The sequence below is a fragment of the Momordica charantia genome (assembly GCF_013281855.1).
Source record: "Momordica charantia cultivar OHB3-1 chromosome 9 unlocalized genomic scaffold, Mcharantia_2.0 BLBB01000009.1, whole genome shotgun sequence".
In the NCBI taxonomy this organism is placed as follows: Eukaryota; Viridiplantae; Streptophyta; class Magnoliopsida; order Cucurbitales; family Cucurbitaceae; genus Momordica; species Momordica charantia.
This window is the reverse complement of record NW_028275167.1, coordinates 24365239-24372371: the sequence shown is the minus strand read 5'-3', so window position 1 is coordinate 24372371 and position 7133 is coordinate 24365239. Positions and strand designations below refer to the sequence as shown.

Genomic DNA, 7133 nt, shown 5'->3' with positions numbered 1-7133 from the left:
GGCAAGCCACACGGTCGTCTGACCAAATCGCAGGTGGAGCTCCATCATGATTCAAGTGAAGACGGCTCTGGAGACGGAGGCGATTTCCGACGTTGCCAATCTTCGTGTTGGTGAGGTTAAAGTTGTTATGGATCACCGGGAGGAGCGGCGCCGCCGCAAAACACAAGAGGCGTGGAACGCTCGCATGTGGGTGCAACGATGGAGAAGATATTCAACTTAGTGGATTTGTGCTCTGTATTTTCTCGACATATATTTTCTAGACATTAAAGTTATATTAGTAGATATCATAGTTAAATCAAGGATATATATGTTGTAAACTATATCAAGTATATATTAGACGTATAACAATGCTATATCAATGGTCAAGAGTAAATTAATCCATGATAAATCATATAATCCTATAAAAAATATCAATAGATATAATAGTTATATCAAAAGTAAATAAGTTGTATATTAATAATATATCAGTGATATATCAAGTATATATTAGTAGTAAATCAATAAATGATAAATCGTAATAATCATATAAGAATGAAGTTATATAAGTTGTATATAACAGTGGTACATCAGTAGTATATCAAGTATATACCAGACATATAACAATACTATATAAACGATAAATCAATAAATAGTAAATAATATAATCATATAAGAAGTTATATTAGTAGATATCATAGTTATATCAATGACATTTTATTAGAGGTATATCAAGTATATATCATACGTATATATGTCAATACTATTAATGTTTTAATTGTCATATTTGCAAAAATCATTTTTTTTTTCTCATTATTGCAAATGCCCCATAATTATACTTAGATGTAAGTAGTTTTTTATACACGGTAAATAGTATTGAATTAATAATACATGTGTATCTTCAAAAATATATTAACTACATATAAATATCTATATTCCTACTTTAAGTTGCTTAATTAGCAGTGAGTATCTATACAAAGTTACACCTTTTAATTTGCACCTTTAAAATCTAAGCAGTTTTATTTATATAGTGCAATGTAAATAATTTTATATACGAAGTAATTAGATGAGTGATTTTCCTGGTTTACAAGGGTAAAAAGGAGTTCGATTGTGTACCTTTCAACTTTGTTTTACTTAAAAATCTGGTCTAAAAGCTTAGTTTTGTGTCCAATTCATGAATACTACTACTTTATCATTAGTCTAACAAGAATATATTAAGTTTTGGTGGCAATTAGAACTGGAAACTTAAAAAAAGTTATATTATTGTGCTGAAAACTTAAACTAGGCGTTAAACGCATCCCTCTTATTTTGAAATTGTCCTTAATCGAATGCACGTTTTAGTTTGTTTTGACGAGTTTCCCTCTGCTCCACATGTTATCTACGTATTGGAAGATAGATTTTCAACATAATTAGATTTGTGGAAGGAGTTGAAATGCAATGTTTGGCTTCAATCTTCCCAACTTCCAACAACCTCCTTGTTGCCTATAAATTCCAACACACTCTCCACTCTCTTCGTCAATCCATTGATGAGCTTTTGGAGCATTTTGAAGCTTCTTTCTCAGCCTAGCTTAGTCTACCTTTAGTTTTAGATTTTTTTCTTCTTTAAACCCTACTTCTTTGAGTGTTATCTAGCCTTGCAGCAAATTTCCAAACTTACATTTATTTGGTTTGTAAACGACACTTTTTATAAAATTCCAGCATTATTCATTCTTTTCATCCCGTTTGCACGTTGTCAGCTTGAGAGAATCTTGTAATCACGCATCCTTGTGGGTAGTACGAGTTCTCACTTCTCTAAGCTCGAAAGAGACGATTGAAGTTCATTCGGATTACAAATTTCTTAATAGCTTGGTTATCATTTTATTCTTCTTTAGTTATGTGTTTGATTTACAAATTATGTTTTTCTTTCGCAAATATGAGCTAAATTATGTTTCCTAGCTTGATTATGGAGAATTAACTAATCTTTTAAAAAGGGGGACAACAATGGCAAAATGATTTCTATAATTACTTTATCATTTAAGTTGTTTTCAAAAGTTAATGAGTTAAATTGGCCAATTTATGAGTTTTCAAATTCAATACTGAAAATATTGAACTATTTCTTACAACTTAGTTGCTGTAACCGAGGAAATGAAGACTTTAGACATAAAAGTTTCATTCAAGTAGCCTAGACATAGGACCTTGACTCGAGGTTGTGATTGGTTTTTAATAAACTAAGTCTTCTTTTCTAACATGCACATTAGATTGGAACTTAGTACTTCGAGATCGCTTAGACATAAGTAAGTTAAGAAACAAAATCGTGCATTTTAAAGTGGGAGGTGTTTGGTGCCTAGCTGCGCTCATTTATCGTGTTTTTAGTTAATTCAAAGTAATACAGGTTGGACTTATTTATTTCAGTAAACCAAAACCAAACCTACATTATTCTACATCATTTTATCTCAACTCATTCAACCAACATATCACCTACACTTTACTTTTTTTAAGAAAATACTTAATTAGTTCCTGTGGAGACGAACTTTTGGAGAGTCAGGAATCAATTCACCACCAAACTATAAGCTTTACCTATTATGTTTTTATTTTAAAAGGTTTTAAATATTTTCCTAGATTTTATTTTGATTATATCTTCCTAGATTTTGTTTTGATTATATATTTTTTTCTCGAATTTAAAATTCTAGATATATCAAATTCAAATTTATTCTCGTTTATTTTTTAATAATTATGTTGTAATCTTGTTTCATTTTGAATTTGTAATCTTAATTGTTTGCTTGTATCTGTTGCTAGAAAAAATTCAAAAATCAAGCATGGATACAACTGTTTCATGTTAGGGATAAATTTGTAACAAATAAATTTCTAAATTCTATAAAAGAAAATAATTGGGTCATTTTTACAATATCTAATACTTCGAGTCATTTTTCAAAATCTTCTATTTGTTTAGACGATTTATGCCATTAGCCAAAAAGAAAAAATTAATAGACCATGGTCCAATGGGCCATGGATAAGGCCTCTCTAGAATTTTGTATTTGGACTCATGGGCCCATCCCATTGGTATCATTCCAAAGTGGAATCATATGATTTTGGATTATCACCCTCTTGCAAATAATTTTGTGTTTTTATAAAATTGGGAAGGTGGTAAATTTCAAGATAAAATAAGGTCACGTTTAATTATCCGCAATCGTAATGAAAATCAATCGTAATCAAATCAATCGAAATTATAATGTTATTTCGCTGATGTTGTTTACCATAATTTTTTTGGAATTGTAGTCAGAATTCATGTCTGGAATCGGAATTGGAATCAGATATATGACAATTACTAATATACCATTTTCTCGTTTTTAGCTAATTATAAATATATTATTGTGTTAATCTTTTTTAAATTACAATACTAATAAATTTTAATTTAATTTATTACTATATTATTTATTGATAGTAAATATTTTTTATTATAACAATTTATTTAATATTAATTCCTAATGAATAATTAAAATAAAATTACATCAAATAAAATATTTTTACAACCAAACTTTAATATAACATATTATTAAGTTTTACTATTCTAATATTTAAAAGTAATAATATCTATTTAAAAAATTTATTGATATTAATTAATATTAATTTATCATATTATATAATAAAATCGCATCAACTAATAAAAATTGAAGTATAAAGGGAGAAGAAATTATAAAAATATAAAATGAAAACTAATTAAAAATCATATGGATCTAATCCATAGACGATAAGAGAGAAAGGGTAAAAGTGGTACATTAATTATAATTATATGTGGGGCGTCGGAATAACGAATGAGAATGAGATTGATGAGGTTGTAGGAATGAAATGAGATTGCACCTTTTTATGTGACGACATCTTGAGGTGAGTCCCACCAATAGATTAAATTCCTATAATTTGGTAAAATCAAAGTTTTCATTAAGATTGTGGGTAACTAAACGATGCCTAAGGGAAAAAGGGAACTACCATTGAGAAAAAGTAGTGGAGGATATATAGGTGGGATTAAATTATTATATTGATGATTAAATAAATCATTGATTTACTTCGCATTTAAAGTCCTATTTAATAACCTTCGTTTTTTATTTTTTACTTTTAAAAATGATCTCTTCTTCTCTCTCTCATTTTTTTTTCCACCATTCTTAGTTAGATTTAAAAAACCAATAACAAGTATTTTATAAAAGAAATTTAGCTTATATTTGGAAAATAAATTTGAAAAGTAGATAGCCAAGCAAACAAACAATTAAGTGGGCAAGTAGTCTTTATAAATTAAAATTTAAAAAACATAAAATAAAAAATAAAATGGTTATCACATAAGTATAAAGTTTCAAATTTTATGATTTAAATTTTGAATTTTCATAACTAATTAGTCTAAATGCTCCTTAGTTGTCATAATTACATTAACCATGCCCATTAATTAAAAGTTGAATAGCAGATATTTTTTTTAAAATCGATTTTATAAGATTTAATACAATAATTGCTGTTGATATAATTTTAATTTAGTGTTAGAGACTAAGTATTACTTTTTCTCCCAACAAAGTCATAATCAATACAAAAATTTATAACAGACGACACCATGAGTTACTTTCTAACAGATTGTGACATAATGTGTCGAAGAATTACACTAGAGAAAAGTTACCGGCGAGGCTGGTATGTAATTGAGGTGAGGGTAGGGTCGAACTTTTAACTTTAAAGAAATAATTTATGTGTTTCATCTACTTAAGCTAGGTTGGTATTAGCTAATTAAAGACATCATAACTCTAATATGTTGTCAAAAGGAAAAAAAAAAACTCTAATCAAATATGTTACGAAAGATAATTAGTGACTTATCCATTGTTAAAGATGAATAAACCATCACTCAACCCAAAAGTTTAATCTGATGGGTTGGGTACTTTAATTCATTTACGAGGATCTCAACATACATTTTTAAGCTATGCTTACATGGCAAGAATGACTTCAAATTCCACTATAACCTATGTATCAATTATTAATTAATTACAAAAAATTACAACTTAAACATAGCTTAACTGGTTTGTTAATACACTTGCCTAAAAAAACCTGGTTAATACACTTATCTTCAATCAAAAGATCGTGAACTCGAATCCTAACCCCACATGTACTAAAATGAATAATAATTACAAAAACATTTTCAATATTTAATCATATTATATAATTGAAATTAAAGTATAATAAAATCAAATAGTTTATTTATTTTAACAAAACCCATCTTAATTCATGCTGGTTGGCCAAAATGAATTTTCTAATCTAAAAAGTTGGATAATCACACAATCCATGAAGAACATGAGAATAGCAACGTATGAGTACAAATGGATTTAGAAACCATTTTGAAAAAGAAAAGGAGGATTTAATAAGGTATCTTTTTTTCTGAAGAAAATGGAAAAGGAAAGTTTCAAATTTCTCTTCTAACGATAAATTATATATATAGTATTTAAAATTTGAGTGGATCAATTTCTATTGAATCACTCTAGATCTTAAAAAGTTTCATGGGTGATTTAATCAGCTATTAGCTCTTCACTATTAATAAAAAGTTTTTATTAGTTTATCTAACTATATCTAACATATTATCGTTCATTAATAATAATAATATTAAGTTCAAATAAAAACATATAATTATTAAGTAATTTAAACTCAAATAAATATTTAAAAGTCCATCCATTTAAAAAACATAATTATTTAATATCTAGAATCAAAACCAAAAAAAAAAAAACCTAAATAAAAGCAAGAACAGAGCATGCTCAATTTATTGATCATATAAAAAAAGTTATCAGTTCAACAACACAAAAAAGTACCTCAAAAAAAAAAAAAAAAAGGCTAGAAGCAATAATAAGGGCCACTGTATTCATTTAATAATTTACACTAAACATCGACCGTAAATAATAATCAACCAAAACCCAAAAGAAGAAAAAAAAAATGGGGAAGAAGAAGAAAGAAAATACGAAGTTTATTCCAAGCGTCTGCAAATCTCTCACCACCCGTGTGTGTATATAATACGTCTGTACATATATATAAATATTACGAAAAAAATACTTGTAGGTACAAATTCTTAAAATTTTTTATGTGACATATTTTTACTAGACCAGTAATAGAAATAGATTAATAATAATATGTCACATAAAAAGTCAATAAGAACTCTTATTTACCGATGTGGAGACTAATGTTGTCTCAGTGGCCAACACCCGGACTAGGGACATCTCCATACATTCTATAAGGATCATTATCTTTGGTTTGATCATCTAACCCATCGTCTTCCATTGTTTCGACAGAGTTTTGAGCTTTGGCAACCTCAGAGCCATGACATGTCGGATAGCAGCCAGAGCTACAATAAACTCCAGCGACGAGTATGAACATGATGAGAGTCAATAGAAGAAGGTCTCTGCTCTTGATCGATCTAATCTTAGCGCTCATATTGGAGGTTTTGGCTATGGAGGAGGAAGAGGAGGGAAAGAAGAGAAGAATGAAAAATGGAGTTTTTTGAGGGGAAAGAGAGATGATTATGAGGAGCCTGAAAATGGAGGATGGTAAAGTGGTTTTATAGAGGAGCATCATGATGAAGGATGGAGGCATATATTTACTAGTCTCTTTTGAAAGCTTGGCCCCTTGTGGGTCATTCCATGATCAATGTGTTGTTTTCATAAAAGTAGATTACATATATATGAAAAAGTTTCTCTTTCTCTCTTGTAAACTGAAAAAATTATGCTATGATACAAATTGTTTGAAAATTAGAAGGTCTCGACGAGGATTCTAAGCCACCAAAGAGAAATGTGCAACTTATATGTAACATCCCTAGGATGTTGGCACAATGGCAAAAGGTGTTGACATTGAGGATTCAATTTTGGACCCTCCTATGTGTCGGTTACCATGTTGCTTAGCCAAGAAAACAAACCCTGATTATAAAGATCAACAGGCATAAACCATAACAATATCGATTCTGTAAAATAATAATAAAAAATACTTGTTAAATATATGTAGTAATTATACTTCTCATTCTCATGCGAGTGTTTTTGCCCTGACATTACAAGTATAATTTTCAAGAATGTCTCACTTTTGAAGCCAAAATCTTTTATAAGCTTTTCACAATTAAATATATATATAATCTAGGCTTAATGGATATAGAATCAAGAACACCTTTCTCATCCCTACCA

At 28.7% G+C, this 7133-nt stretch overlaps 1 long non-coding RNA gene across 1 annotated transcript; it reads right to left on the bottom strand.

Annotated features, from left to right (window-relative positions):
* Nucleotides 1-5803: 5803 nt before the first annotated feature.
* Nucleotides 5804-6535, bottom strand: LOC148209241 (uncharacterized). The gene is made up of 2 exons (XR_015787348.1): nt 6132-6535; nt 5804-5984 (listed from the first exon to the last, which is right to left on the bottom strand). It is a non-coding gene; the product is annotated as an uncharacterized LOC148209241 (long non-coding RNA).
* Nucleotides 6536-7133: the final 598 nt, after the last annotated feature.